Source organism: Vombatus ursinus, unplaced genomic scaffold (assembly GCF_900497805.2).
Source record: "Vombatus ursinus unplaced genomic scaffold, bare-nosed wombat genome assembly UNPS02014838.1, whole genome shotgun sequence".
Classification (NCBI taxonomy): Eukaryota; Metazoa; Chordata; class Mammalia; order Diprotodontia; family Vombatidae; genus Vombatus; species Vombatus ursinus.
In genome coordinates, this window is record NW_020954616.1 from 1,723,256 (window position 1) to 1,740,083 (window position 16,828).

Genomic DNA, 16,828 nt, shown 5'->3' on the forward strand with positions numbered 1-16,828 from the left:
TGACAGGAGAAATAGTCAGTCAATTAACCTTTATTAAGTGCCTGCTACGTGCCAGAACCATGTGAGGGTTTTTAAGAGAAGTTAAAGACAATCCTTGCCCTTACTTCTTGAATGAATTAACATTTATGCCCACCAGGTATTTCTTCATTACTCTTTGAGTGTCATACTCTGGGATCCAGTGACACTTGTCTCCTTGATGTTCCTTAAATAAGACACTCCATGTCCTGACTCTGTGCATTTTTGCTGGCTGTTGTCCATATCTGGAATTCTCTCCATCCTCAGTTTTCTTGGTTTCTTTTGAAAATCATACCCTTTTGAAATGTCTAACTCTTGGTCCTCTGAAGTAGGAGAGGAGAGGCCACTGCCTGGGTAATGAAGGTGCCAAAACTCTGTGGGGGCACCCATTTTCGTTCTCCAGTGGTGGTCAATCCCCAATCCGATGATGTCATCCTGGGATGAGCCCCCACTGTTGGAAATAACCTTTGGTATCCAAATAGACACAATAAGTTAGACAGACTTAGGATGAATGAAGCAGTTGAAACCTTAAATACACTTCTTTCAGGAAGTAGGTGTGGAACTCGAGATGAGTACACACACCAAAAGTGTTACTTCTGATCACTGCCTACCCAAATCTGCCCTGCTTCTATCAGTGACCCCCTCCTTTTGTTCTTTCTCTCCTGCTAGCCTGTAGGGTAAAATAGATTTCTATACCCAACTGAGTGTGTATGTTATTCCCTCTCTGAATCAATTCCAATGAAAGTAAGGTTCAAACATTGTCTGACACCCCATATATTCCCTTTCACTGTAAAAGCACTCCCTTTCATGCCTTTTATGTGAGATAATTTATCCCATTTTACCTCTCCTTTCCTCTGTCTCCCTTTTTCTCACCCCTTAATTTTCTTTTTGTATCCCTTTGTATCCCTTTTTCTCACCCCTTAATTTTCTTTTTGTAGATATCATTCCATCATAGTCAACTCACATCTATGCCCTCTGTCTATGTATATGCTTTCTAACTGCTCCAATAATGATAAAGTCTTAGGAGTTACAAGTATCATCTTCCCATGTAGGAATGTCAACAGTTTAACTTTATTGAATCTCTTATGATTTCTCTTTCCTGCTTACCTTCTTATGCTTCTCTTGAGTCTTGTATTTGAAAGTCAACTTTTCTATTCAGCTCTAGAATTTTCATCAGGAATGCTTGAAAGTCCTCTATTTCATTAAATATCCATTTTTCCTATAAATTTTTTTTATTTAAATTTTATTTAAATTTTTTTTAATTTTTTTTTTAATTTATACTCAGTTTTGCTGGGTAGGTGATTCTTATAATTTTAGCTCCTTTGCCCTCTGGAATATCATATTCTAAGTCCTCTAGCTCTTTAATATAGAAGCTGCTAAATCTTGTATGATCCTGACTGTGGCTCCGTAATATTTGAATTGTTTCTGATTGCTTGAAGTATATTCTCTTTCACCTGGGAGCTCTAAAATTTGGCTATAATATTTTTGGAAGTTTTCATTTTGGGATCTCTTTTAGGAAGTGATCAGTGGATTCCTTTAATTTTTAGTTTACTCCCTGGTTCTAGGATATCAGGAGAGTTTTCTTTGATAATTTGTTGAAATATAATGTATAGGTTCTTTTTTTATCATGGCTTTCAGGTAGTCTAATAATTCTTAAATTATCTCTTCTATATCATTTTCTAGATCAGTTGCTTTTCTGATGAGATATTTCACCTTTTCTTCCATTTTTAATTTTTTAAAATTTTGTTTTATTGTTTCTTGATGTTTCATGGGGACATTAGCTTCTCCTTGCCTAAATCTAATTTCTAAGCAATTATTTTCTTCAGTGGGTTTTTGTACTTCCTTTTCTATTTGGCCAATTTTACTTCTTTAAGGAGTTCTTTTCTTCAGTGAATTTTTGTACATAATTTTCCTTTTGGCCAATTCTATTTTCAAGGTATGACTTTCTTCAGTATTTTTTGTGCCTTCTTTACCAACATGTTGACTGTTTTAAAAAGTGATTTTATTGCATCACTTACATTTCTTTTCCCAATTTTTACTCTCTCTTTTATTTGATTTTTTAAATCCTTTTTTAGCTCTTCCAGTAATTCTTTTTTTGGGGGCCTGTGACCAATTCACATTTTTTCTTTGAGGCTTTGGATGTAGCTGTTTTGACTTTATTATCTTCTGAGTTTGTGTTTTGATCTTCCCTGTCAACATAGTAACTTTTTATAGTCAGGTTATTTTATTGTTGTTGTTTGCTCATTTTCCCAGCCTATTTTTTGACTTTTAACTCCATGTTAAAGTTGGGCTTTTCTCTTGGGGTGTAGGGGGCACTGTTCCAAGTTTTAGAGTTGTTTTGTGTTTCTATTTTCAGAGCTAGCTCTGGGGGTCTGTAAGTTTTCAGTTCTTGCAAGGTGGTACGATTTAAGGAGAGGTGTGTTCATTGTGCTCCTGGAGTGTGCTCTGGTCTGTGAATGATCACAAGCACGATTTTCTGCCCTAGAACTGTGACCAGGGTCTCTGGCCTCTGTGTCTGGGATTTCTACTGTGCTAGTACTCCTCTTTGCCCTGGAACTGTGACCCAGAACTGCATGTGGGCAATACAATAGAGTCCTACACCCAGTGCCAGCAAAAGGTCCCCTGTAATCTCCTTCTGACCAGTTGTCTGACCCTGCTGCAGTCACCTTCAAGGCCTGCTTCTGGCTTGCCAGGAGGGGTGTACACTGAACTGTGCTCCACTCTTACGCAAGTGAGATGGGCTTTTCATGCCAACCTTCTAAGTTGTCTTGGGCTGGAAAATTGTTTACCATATCCTTTTGTTGGTTCTGCCACTTCAGAATTCATTTTGAGGCATTATTTTAAAGTTGTTTGGAGGGGAATTTGGGAGAGCTGAGGCAAGTCCCTGCCCTTTCTTCTTCATCTTGGCTCTGCCCCATAGGCATGTTTTAAATAATATCTAGCTGAATTAAGGAACCAGACTGTGTACCTGTATTTTACCTCCTGACATAGTTTGTACACCAGAAGCTTCTCACACTGTGGCAAAATGTGTTTTGTATCCTAAAAGCTAATTAATACAATGCATCAAAGCTTCATAATACTTGGCTTTTCATACTTGGGGCATGGAAAAAAAAAAGCACAGACCTAAACTATAGTTAGTTTCTTGGGTGAGGGTGGCAGAAGAAGGGATCAATATGAATGAATATTTTGATGAATATGGTGAAGTCATGTTTGGTGAGCTGGTGGTTTGTCACAAAATGGATCTGCTAATTAATATGTATCATTGGTGTCTTATTTTGATAAATCCTTACTGTATGAAGATAACACTATGTTCTTGAAGATTATGTCAGTGGGTATGCTAGTTCTGGCTAGTTCAACCCATCTGGAAAGTCAATTAATCAATCAACAAGCATTTATTAAGCACTGACTATGCTAGATACTATGCAAAGGCACTGGCCATACATATACAAACAACAAAATAATTTCTACTTTCAAGGAGCCAATAATTTTATTAGGGGAGACAATGAGTATATGCTAAATAAATATAAGGTAATAAATATGTAATAAAGACAAAGTATTTGGGGAGGGAGAGCACTAGTAGTTGGAAGGATTAGAAGGGCTTCATGAAGAAGGTGGTGCTTAAGCTGAATGGAAGAAAAAAAGGGACTCCATGAGGTATGGAGTGAGTACCAGCCAAGCATGGGGGAGGGGCAGCCAGTGCAAAGGTATAGAGATAAGAGATGGTTATGTAAGGAACAGAGAGAATACCAGTTTGGTGAGATTGAATAGTGTGGCATAAATTTACTGTGACCCAAAATTTTATTCCTCCAAAGTCAATCTAGAGATGAACCTCTCTTTGCTTAGTTTCAAAATCATATTTGTTGGGCTATAGTTCTGCAGACTGCTCTTTTCCACTTTTGAAAATTAGGATCACCTTTGCCCTTCTCCAATTTTTTGCTACCTCTTTTATTTTCTACATTCTTTCAAATATCATTGATATTGACTCAGCAATTTCATGTGCCAGTTCCTTCAGGAAACAAAGATTAAGGTTATCTGGGCTAAGTAACTTGAATTTTTCGAGGGAAATTAGATGTTTTTTTATTATCTTGGGTATCAATTACCTGTTAGTCATTTTTGTTCTGTCACTTCCAATAGAAGATGATTATCCTTTGCAGAGAAAAAAAATAAAAATTGAGCAACTCTGGCTATTTTGGTCATTTATCATTGTTGCATCCCTCCCAACCAAAAGTCCCCTATCTTCTATTTTCTTCCTTTGTCTTTTACAATAGCTAAAAACAAAAAATATTTTGTTGATCTTCATTTCCTTTGCTAGTTTCAGATCATTCTGAGCTTTAACATTTACTGAAACTATTTTAAAAGGACCATGCAACTCTTCTTTCATCCTCTGCAACTTGGCCTTGCTTCTAATTTCTATCCATTTCTTTTTGAAATTTAAGTTTGCATGTTTCCTCTGAGCAGTGAGATTGGTCTCTTCAAATGAATCCCATTGCCCTTCCTTATTGGAATTGTTTCCCTTTGTGTCTCCCAAATTTTATTTGTGATCCTCTCTCATCCTTCCTGGGCCTTCCTCTGTAGAATTTACTCAATGTGATCCTACCTATATGAACCCTTTGAAGTCTACTTTCCCCAAATGTAGCATGCACATCAAAGCACACCTGGATTTCACCTGTTTTATCGTAAACTCTAAGAAGAAGGGGCCACTTACCTATAAAGTTTTATAATTTTTACCCCAGCAAGCAAATTATCCTTGTTTGTGAGAAGAGATCCAGGAAGGAACTTTTACTTGTTGATTCCTCTACCTTTTAAAGGGTGAAATTATTATTGAGGTAAAAAAAAAAAGTTGTTAGCTACCCTGTTTTTGACAGAGAGAGAGAACTTCAGTAGATGTCTGGATAATTAAAGCCCCCATCACTATTATATATCATGCCTGTGTGCCAGGGTTGTGAGGTATTCCCCAAACACCTCATCTATTTCCTCTTTCTGTCTAGATGGTATGTAGTATGCTACAATAAAAAATAGCTTTTGTTTCTCCCTCTTTGACCTCCATGCAAATATTCTCTGGTTCCTGAATTCCTTAATATTTTTTAATATCCAATTTTTTTTGAGTGACATATACCTATCCAGGCCCTCTCTTATCTAGTGTTGTGGTTTCTTGATACCATGAAGCGAAGGATAAAAAACCAAAACCAAACCAAATCATTTTGCCTAAAACTTGACACAGAGCTTCCTTGACCTTCTTGTTCCTAAGGCTATGTACAACAGGATTGAGCAGTGGAGTGATAACAGTATAGGTCAATGAAGTCAACTGGTCCTGGTCTCTGGTGTTCTCTGATTTGGGCTTTAGGTAAGCAATAGATACATAACCATAGTGAATAATGATCACAGTGATGTGGGAGGCACATGGAGAAAAGGCCTTCTGCCAACCCCCCAAAATGGCAATTTTAAGGATGGTGAAGATGATGAGCACATAGAAGAAGAGGACAAAGGCCTTGGGCACCAGGATCACCATCACACTTATTATGAGTATGAAAATCTCTTTGACAGTGGTGTCAATGCAGGGAAGTTTCATTACAGGATGAATGTCACAGAAGAAGTGGGTCACTTCTTTATCACAGAAAGGAAGATTAAACACTGATGTCACCTATGTCATTGCTATAATAAGATCACTACTACATGCTCCACATGCCAACTAACTTCATGATGACTGTATGCTTCAGGGGGTTGCAAATGGCTACATATCAATCATATCCCATTGCTGTGAGCAAGAAACTTATAGCTAAGTTGTTGATAGCTAAGATGGTAAAGAAAAAGGTGGCACAGCTTTCCAAGGTGATGGATTGGCTAAAGCTCATGAGGTTGGAAAGCATTTATAGATTAACGACCAAACTATACAAGGTCTCCAAAGTGGACAGCATAGTTGAGAAGAAGTAGGAGTGTGGAGGTGATGATCAATGCTGATGATAATTATGATGATGGCATTGCCAGCCAGAGTTAAGATGTACAGAAAAGAAACACAACAAAGAGAATGAACTGGTCATCATGAAAGCTGGGAAATCCCTGGAAAATAACCTCACTCACTTCTGTCTGATCCTATATCTCCACTGAATATTCTCCAGGGCTAAAAAGCATGAAGAAAACAGAATTGGAAAAATTCCACCAAATAGACTGAGTAAATTACTTTGACTGAATTGACTTAGAATGTGGCTTTGGCAATGTGCATATTCCCTATTTGCATGGTTCTACTTCTCAACTGTCTCTTAGCTCTGGTGAGGAATTTCTCTCTGTGGGTGCCACTGATTAAAAATGTTGTGCGTGTTTCCTTGGAGGTGATATGGGAGGAGTCATTTTTATCTTGGGAAATTTTCTGCAATTCTGGTCAGCTTTTTCATCATGTAGGAGTTAGGCAGCCCAGAAGAAAAAAAAATTCTGTTTTCAAGAAGGGGGGAAGATAGATCTCAGTCATCTCCCACCCCCTCTTGTCCTACCACAAGTATTGTGGGGGGTTGCCTTCCAGACACAGAATTAGGTCAAATACATTATAAAACTTGCTAGAATGCCAGTTATCTTGAGCTAAGAATTAACTGCACTGCTTCTGCTTACCATATGTTAAACACAATTATTTGAACCAGGAATAGTAGTGAGGTGGGTGGAATAATGAGGGGAGCACTAACTTGTAATCAAGGCTTGGGTTCAAATACTGTCTGAGACAGTAACTTATTAGTTGAGCAATCATGGGCAATTTTCTTAACCTTGCTGAGTCTAAGTTTTCTCTTTCGAAAAATGGGTATAGTAATACTTATACTATCTACAGCTTAGAGTTGTTTTTTATTACTAACATTAAAGTGCTATATAAATATGAACTACTGTTATTATTTGAAGTTTTAGGATATATAGATATACCTATCTATTAGCAAGAAAAGATCTTGCACATGAGAACCATAAGTACTCAGCAAATAGATTGAACGATAGAATGGGGGATTCTCCATGGAAACTAAAGCAGGGGTTCTTAACCTCGGGGTTTATTACCTTGTTTCAAAAAAAATTGATAAAAGTATTTCAATATAATTGGTTCATTTTGTTATCCACTGTGTAGTATAATGCCTGGCGCATAGTAGGTATTTATAAATGTTTATTGATTGATTAATCCTACGTATTTTATTTTATACATTTAAAAATATTACTCTAAGAGGGGGTACTTAGCATTCACCAGACTCCCAAAGGGGACCATGACACCAAAAAAGTTAAGAATTTCTACTTTAAAGGATGAGCTACTATAATGCACTTGAAAATGGTATTTGACTTCCTTCTGTCAGTTTTTAGAAACATGTATTAACATGATTCATATGGAAATATGTTTTACATGACTGCACATACATAACCTATACTAAATTGTTTGCCTTCTCAATGAAGATGGAGCAGAGGGAGGGAGAGAATTTGGAACAAATTCTCAAAAATTTTTAAGAATTTTGAAAATTCTCAAAATTAAAAAAAATTAATGTTAAAATTGTTTTACATGTAATTATGGCAAAATCAAATATAGAATAGCTATTAAAAAACACATGTATTGTACAAAGTAAGGGATAAATAGTGAAAGTCAAGGAAAGTGCTTAAGTCTACAAAAAGTAACTGTTCCTTTTGTTCAATAGTAGACTACATTGAAAAGACCACCAGAGGAAATGGGGGCCAGCTGCAATAAGATGGCTGTTTGGGTAAAGACTATTAGAAATGGAGCCTAAGGAGCCTGACCTCAAATCCTAAATCTTCTTCTTGCTAATTATGTGGCCATAGGTCACTTAACCTCTCTGGGTATTAGTTTCCTAATCTATAAAATGAGAACTCTGAACTAAAGGATCTCTAAAGTTTTTTTTTTTGCTTGAAATCTTGTGATCCTATGAGTCATGGAAAGTAAAAAGTTGGCTAATAAGGTGGTGTCTGAGAATGGGATTTGGATTTTGGGATCATGGCTTAAGATATAAGAATAACAAGCTCCTGGCTAAGAACAGATTGCTTGATAAGAATGGGTTTGCCTAGTTTTTTTGTAAATGTAATCAAAAGGGCTTTAAACTGAAAAAATGAGGAAGAGATAAAAATACATACATGCATATTTATGTATCCATGACTGTGTACATGCATGCACATGTACACATGTATGTATGTATGCATTTTTCTCCTTCCCCTAATTTTTTTTAGCTTACAGTTGTTTTGATTACATTCATATGAAACTAGGTAAATGCATTCTTATCAGGTAATTTGTTCCTGGCGAGGAGTCATTAGTTCTTATATTTTAAGCCATGGTCCCAAAATGATCTCAATTCCTATTCTCCTTCCTTTGTTACATAGCAATTCTTTCTGGTTGAGGGTAAACGATAGTCTTCAAACATATCAATGAGTTAGGGAAATGTTTACCCCAAGCATATGAAAACTTCCCCTGGCAGAGTAGGAGGAGGAGAACAATTTGTTCCAACAGCCACGAAGGTGGCTGAAGCAGGTACTGTGGATGCTTAGAGCTTGGTCAGGCATTGAAGACACCATGGTCATTCACTGCATCTCAGGCCATCACCAGTCATACTGACTTTTGTCTTGCCACTGGATTTTAATGACTCTGGAAGAGAGAGTGAGGCTGATGACTTTGTCAAATTCTGCCTCACTTAAATCCAGTTCATAAGAAAGTCAAGATATCACCCCATGATGTCATTGGTCTTCTTTGAAAATAAAAGACAGACAACAACAACAACAACAACAACAACAACAACAGTATTCTGGCATTTATCTTGATAAAGATATATGTGTGTATGTATTCATACATACATATATATATATATATATAGACATATATAGATATCAATACCCATGTGCATAGACATATTTGTGTAATATATATGTATGTATATACGCACATATATGCCTCTACCAAGATAAATATCATAAAGAAGTTCACAAGGGACAAAATCAAAGAAAAGAACCAATATTAAATTCTTGGTCTCAAATGTCTATATACAAATGGAGAAAATTTAGGCAAAAAGCAAGATAAACTGATGATCCTAATGCAAGGGTCAAATTTGATCTCAGAAGTATCACTGAGATGAAATTCATTACTAGAATATAGCTCTGGTTGTTGCTCAGTTGTTTCAGTCACTTCCAGCTCTTTGTGACCCCTTTTGGTCTCGGCAAAGATACTGGAGTGATTTGTCATTTCCTTCTCCAGCTCATTTTACGGTTGAGGAAGTGAGGCAAATAGAGTTAATGACCTGCTCAAGATCACACAGCTAGTAAGTATCTGAGGCAGAATTTGAACTTAGGTCTTATGATTTCAGGCCTGGTGCTCTATCCACTGTGCCACCTAATTGTCCCATAACTCTGGTTGGGTAGGTGTTATTCAAAAGTGACGGAACAGTAAGAAAAGGAAGAGTAACATTGTGTAGTAAGCAGGCATGTCAGGTGGGGTTGCTGGGGGGTGGGAAACATGGTGGATATGATTAGGTTGAAGATCAATGGAGTGACAATCAGAAGCAGTATTGCAATTGACTACGGAACACCAGGACAGAAAGAGGACACAGATAAGGAGTTTTTTAAACATAGCACAAACCTGGCATACAGTAAGGGGGGGGTTTCAACTGTAAAGAAATCTACTGAACTTCTCTCTCTGCCAAAAGCAGAGCAGCTAATAACTTCTTTTTTTTTTTAAAAAAAATCTTGCCTTAATAATAATTTTTCCTTCAAAAGATAGGGGAATTAATAAAGGAAAAATTTTTTCTGGGTATATTCTCATTAACTGGTTTCTGGTGCGGAAGTAACCAATACTTCTTAGAGTCTCTGATAAAGAAAGAAATTAGAATAGAGCTCAGTCTTATATGCACCCTAGATTTTAGAGATCAGATTTCAAAGGGTTCAGGAGATGGATGGGTAGGATCCTATATACCAAAGTTGAGTAGAGATGTGAAAATCTCAAGAATGAAATTCTGGACACAGAGGAACATAATTTTGATGAAGAATAAAAATTAACTTTCTGAAGTGATTGGTATGGATGCACAGATAACTCACCACCCAATTTAGATTTTTGCAAAGATCCATGTAGATGATAAAAACAAGGAAAGTCAATAGAGAAATAACCTATAAAAATGAAAGTTCTTGTAATATTAATGCTAGGACCCATGTTCTAAAAAATAATTAAAAAAGAAAAGGACTAGATGTACAAAAATATTTATAATAGCTTGTTTTGGAGTGGTAAAGAAGTGGAAAAATAAGGAGGTGACCACCAATTGATTGAATAAATTATAACGCATGAATGTAATAGGAGACTCTTGTACTGTAAGAAATGTTGGAAGGTATTTCAGAGAAACTGTGTGACCCTAGGGGATGACCACTCTATTGCAGCCAGCCCCCATGTCCTCTGGTGGTCTTTTCGATGCAGTCTACCATTGAACAAAAAGGATAATCACATTTTATAGACTTAAACACTTTCCTTGACTTTCACTATTTGTCACTTACTTTGTACAATACATGTGTTTCTTTTTTATAATTATTTAATGATTTTCCCTGATTATATGTAAAAACAATTTTAACATTCTTTTTTTTTTTAAATTTTGAGTTCCAAATTCTTTCCCTGGGAAGACTTATATGAATTTATACAGAATGAAATGAGCAGAACTAGGAAAACAATTTATACAATAACAACTGTGCAAAGATAAACAGTTTTGAAAGACTTATAAACTCTGAGCAACAAAATAACCAACCACAATTCCAGAGGACTCATGATGAAACATGCTACCCACCTCACGACAGAGAGGTGATATATGCACGGTGCAGAAAGAGACATATATATATTTTGGAAATGACCAATACAGGAATTTGTTCTGCTTGACTATGCATATTTGTTACAAGGGTTTTGCTTATCATTTTCTATAAATGGGAGGGGATGGTGGGAAGGAAAGAAAAAAAGATTTTTGTTCATCAAAAAAAAAAAAAAAGTAAAACTATGATAGTGCCAGGAGTCTTAAAACTCAGAAGAGATTATGGCTGGTGAGAAAAAATAAAGGACAACAAAAAGTTGCATTGAAAAAAAATCAATATTGACAAAAGAGAAGGATCAAAAAGGGGATAGGACTGCAGCATGAGAGGATAATGATAACTGGTGACAGAGTCAAGGCAGAATTGGTTAATTATTATTTTGATTTTTTGATTTTATTATTTTATTTTCTCTTCCAGGGAGATTAAATGATTTTTGGATTGTGAAGAAAAGAAAAAAATGGCTAATAAGGAGTTGATACCCATTTCAGATCACATGGCCCAGATGAAATATATCCTAGTCATTTCCTGTCTGCTTCCTACCTTTCCCATCTTCTTATGCTTTACTCTCTTCCATGTAACTTTACAATTTAGTGACACTGACATCCTTGTTATTCCTCACATGTGATCCTCCATCTCCTTCCACAGCACTTCCACAGACTATCCTCCATGCCTGAAATGCACTCCCTCTTCATTTCTGCTTCTTGGCTTCTCTGGCTTCCTTTAAGTCTTAGTCAAAACACCATCTTCTGCAAGAAGCCTGTTAATACCTTCCCTGTGAGGTTATCTGTAATTTATCATGTCTATATCTTGTTTATATATAGTTTGGATCTTTTCTCCCCCGTTAGACTATGAGCTCCTTCAGAAGAGGGACTGATTTTTAAATTAAATTAAATTAAATTGTTGCCTTTCTTTGTATTTCTAGCCCTTATTATAGTGAATGGTAAAGTACAGGCACTTAATATATGCTAGTGGACTTGATTAGGGTACTGAAAGAACTGATGAATATGATTTGACAGCCACTGTCAGTGATATAAAAGCTATGGAGAATGGGAGAAGTATTACAGGATTTGAAAGGGTAAAATATCTCATTTTTCAAAAAAAGAAGAGAATAGTCTGAAAACTAGATGCCAATGAGCTGGACATTTATTTATGGCAAAATTCTAGACCTGATTATTAAAGTGATGGTTGATACACATCTGGAAACGGAAATGATCACAAAGGACCAAGATGGCTTCATCATGAACAGGTCAGGGCAGACTAACCTTATTTCCTTTTTTGACAGCATTAGTAAATTGGTTAATCAGACAAATATTAGCAATATAGTTTGCCTAGATTTTAGCAAAAGGGTTATTTGCCAGCTTTTCTCATATTATTCATGTGGGAAAGTTGGAGATATGTACATTAGAGGAAAGGACTAAAAAAGTAGTTATTAATGGTTCAATGTCAACTTGGAATAAAGTCTTTGGTAGAATTCTCCGGAAATTTGTTCTTGGTCCTGTGCTGTTTAAATCTGTGTTCTGAAAATTACATCTTTTAGAAAGGTCATCATGTATGCAGTTTTTGAATATACATGGGTATAACATAGATGTAAAAAACACAAGACATGTTGATTCTTCTACTTCAGAACTTAAAGAAAATTTTGACCTGTCTTGGACTGAAGTTTACTTTTGATCTATCTAAGAGAAGAGTATTAAGCAAATTGAGAGAACCAACTAAGATTATAGGAGAAACTCAACAAACAAGATTGTAAAAAAATTGTAAAAGAAATGCAGTTTGATTACAAAAAAATTTGATTACAAAAAATTTTTGAAACCTTGGAAAACATTTATGAACATATAAACACTGGGCCTGTTAGTTATAGCTAATTTGTTAATTTACTAGTTAAAACTTCACCAGACTATTTTAGTTTAAATTATACTTGTTTCAATAATAATAAATTATTATTATATAGTACTTATATAATATTATCTATGAAATATTTTATATATACTATACTATGCATACATATATACATCCTATACACATACACATATACATACACATACACACATATGTATAGATATCTATAGACTTATGTATATACATCTATAGATATCTATATCTTTAATTATCTCTCTATCATAGTCAATAGGGAGCCGGCCCTGGAGTCAGAACGACCTGAACTAAAATTCAGCTTCAGGCAACTGTGTGACCCTGGGCAAGTCACTTAACCCTGTTTGCCTCAGTTTCCTCATCTGTAAAAGAACCAGGGAAGGAAATGACAAACTACTCCAGTATTTTTGCCAAGGAAAGCCTGAATGGGATCATGAGGAATTGGACACAACTGAAATGACTCAACAACAAATTATATAGTAGTTTCAATTATACTTGAAAGTAGTAAAATCACATGTAATTTTATACTTTGCAATGTTCACATATCCTTTGCAAACAAGTTCAAATTATTTTCATTTTTACACTGGAATCAGGTAAACGATAAGATTCATCTAAACCCCTATGACTTTTTCACTTGCTATTAACTTTTCAATCAGCATTCCCCAATCAAATTAGCGTAGCCAGAAGGCAAGGTCTTATAAATAAAAAAAAGCTTTCTCCTGGACAGATACTTCTGGTCTTTAATTTAGGGAGAGGTTCACAAAACTTAGATACTTAGACAAGAATTAGAGAAGTTATTCTAGCATTTGATAGCATAATTACTGAGACTTAAATCTTGCCTTAGCTAAACTTAGCTTAGTTTAACTACTTTTGTGATGCTTTTTGAGTCAAGGAAAAGCAAAGCTCTGATTTATTAGGCTGAGGGTCTTGTCACACCCCACAAAAAGTTCTTCAGTGAATATAAGTACATTCATTTTTATAGTTTGTATAGAAGTGAGCCTTGAAGCAATCTCAGTCTTTCTGAGCAACCAGGTCTAGAAACTTGAGCAGGGTTGAGAAAAGGGAAAGGTTCTGATAGCAAAAAATAAACCTTTAAAGAATGACAAGAAGAGTTGATGATATGAAGATTGATACTCAAAGCAAAGTGATTATGTTACTATTTGAACTGAAATTGTTTGGTCTGGAGAAAAGACAGATTTAAGCAACTGTCTTCAAGATAATTTGAAGGGCTTTCATATGGAGAAGTAATTAGACTTATTTTACTTACCACAAAAGGAAAGAACTATTATTTGAGCCTATGGCATGGCTGAAGTGGATGAATAAGAAGGTGGGTATGAGTCTTTCCTGTGACTATAGTATTGTTCTACACTCTCTCTTTTGAGCTCCCATTCCACATTGTAATTAGCCTATTGGGCATTTTGAATTAGATATCCAAGGCATCTCAAATTTGTTGTGTCTAAGACAAATTTGCAGCATGGCATAGTGGATGGAGTGCTGGACTTGGAGTCAGGAAGAACTGAATTCAAATCCTGCCTCAGATATTTATTAGTCCTGTGCCCCTGGGCAAAATATTTACCCCCTTTTGGCTTTAGTTCTTCATCTGTAAAATAGAGATTTGGACAAGATAGCCTTTACAATCCTTTTTAGATCTAAATTTGTGATACTATGAATCTGTAACTTAGATAAATGCACAGATAGCAAGGCTTTATCAAATTTTCAAATGACTCAAAGTTGGAAGGGTTCGTTAGCACACTAGATGACAGAGTCAGAATCCAAAAATGGTCTTGATAGACTGGAAGACAGGGATGAATCTAAGAAGATGAAATGTAATAGAGATAAATATAAAGTCTTTCACTTGGTTTTGGAAATCAGCTTCCTAAGTAGAAGATGGTGGAGGCATGGATAGATAGGAGTTTGAAAATGATGAAGGGAGTGTGTGTGTGTGTGTGTGTGTGTGAGTGTGTGTGTGTGCATGGTGCATTGTGTGAGCAGGAGAGAAAGGGGGGGAGAGAGAGAGAGAGAGAGAGAGAGAGAGAGAGAGAGAGAGAGAGAGAGAGCGAGAGGGGGAGAGAGAGAGGAGAGAGAGGTCATCTAGTACAACTGAAACCATAAAAATAGTGCCTTGTACAATACATACTCTGTTTAAGTCAATGGTGTGATATAAGTAGGACCAAATGATCAGTAAAATCTCTTAAAACTGTGGAATGCTATCATAGGAACTGGGATATGAACTGGATCTTTGATTTCACTGATATAGGGAGTTCCTGAGTGGGGACCAAGAGTTACTTAGAGCATTGAGAGACTATTAGACTATGTGATTTGCCCAGGATCACACTCTGAATGTGTGTCAGAAATGAAATTGAACCCCAGGCCTTCCTGGCTTTAAGGCTTGCCTTCATCCCCTATGATATGCTATCTCAGACATCAAGAAAAAATTCTCAACTGTTAAACTGATGATCAATTAAATGAAACTTATTCATCACAGGAATTTGTGATCCTAAGAGTTTTTACTTACCTTTCCTGTAGGCTCTTTAAAACCAGTCTGGAATCTTATGTTACTGGACTAGATTAGGTAGAGTCCTTCTTGGAAATATAGAGATGGATGAAATGACCTTTTTAAGGTTCCTCCCAGCTTAAGAATTTTTAGTAGGAATATGAGTTAGGGGACATAAAGAGAGGGAAAAACAAAAGATTTTTTGCAAGGAAGCCAGGACTTTTAAATGCTCTACAGCAACACCTACCAAGCAATCTACAACAAATCCTCATTGTATTTCTTCTCCTAAAACATCACTTACATTTCTCTGGGTAGGATTGTAACACATTCTGACAATGAGGCTTAAAGGAGATGAGAGTGTTGAGATGTGGAATCTGGGCCATAGATTTGCAGACACATTGAGAAATGAGGTGATTGAGGGAGCCTGTACAACAGAAAGGAAACAGACTCTGAACCAAGGAATCATCGACATGACTAAAGCTGGAGAGGACTTTTTTAGAGATCATGTAGTCCTACCCTGTCCTTTAAAGATGGTAAAACTAAGGCAGCTAGGTGGTGTAGGGCCAGATTTGGAACCAGAAAGATTTTTAATTCTGCACCAGATACTTACCAGCTGTGTGATCCTCTCTCAACCTCAGTTTTCTCGTCTGTAAAATGAGGATAATAATAGCACCTACTTCAAAGAGTCATTGTGAGGGTCAAATGAAATAATATAGCACCTTAGAGTACCATCCAAATGCTAACTATTATCATTATTATTATTATTATTATTATTAATTATTATTATTATTATTATTATTACTGCACAGAGAAGGTAACACAAGTTTATTAACAGATAGAGTCAGGATTAGAATGCAACTCTTCTGAATCCAAATCCAGTGTTCTTTTCATTAGTCTGGAATTCTTTCCATTTAGAATTTGGTCAGTCCCAATCTCCTTTGTGACTGTGAATGGCCAAGATGGGGAACCATGGACACAAAGGAAGATTCACACTGACTTTCAATAGTCTCCATCATAAGGAGAAGGTTTTAAAAGCCAGGAATAGGAAACAAGACTCTTCAAGTAGGACCTCTTGGTACATTCCTAAAGGTGCATTAAGAGGGTTCTTGGGGACAACAGAGCCATGATCTAAATAGGCAGTGCCCTGCAGGCTCATTATAGGTGGAGCTCATTTACCTGATTCCATACCCAACATTTTGACAACCTTGTAGCAGTTTGCATGTCGAAAGAAACCTCTACAGCCAGAAACTAACTTTTTATTTTTAGACTTTACCAGTTTAGGATAATAAGACAAAATCATAGAGTTTAGACTGAAAGGGATGCTAGAGATCATCTATTTCATTCTTCTCTTTCCCTCTTACTCCTTGCCCATTGTACAGAGGAGGAAAGTGAGGTTTCTTCGAGTCATTCAACTAGTAAATGGTAGGACTAGGATTCCAACCCAGATCCTTTAGATTCTAGATCCAATGATCATTCCAATACACATAACCTAACTCCTAGTATAATCACTAATAATTAAAATCTTCTCCATGGGATTTGTAGGCCTACACCAATTATCACACCCTGTGACTCACATTTTCATGGAGGGGAAATGAGAATTAAAGAAACAGCCAAGGGCAACTTTAACCAGTACAACCTAAAACATTGACTATATCTATT

The 16,828-nt window shown here is 36.2% G+C and overlaps 1 pseudogene; it reads right to left on the reverse strand.

Annotated features, from left to right (window-relative positions):
- Nucleotides 1–323: 323 nt before the first annotated feature.
- Nucleotides 324–16,325, reverse strand: LOC114026396 (annotated as a pseudogene).
- Between the last annotated feature and the right edge of the window lie 503 nt (nt 16,326–16,828).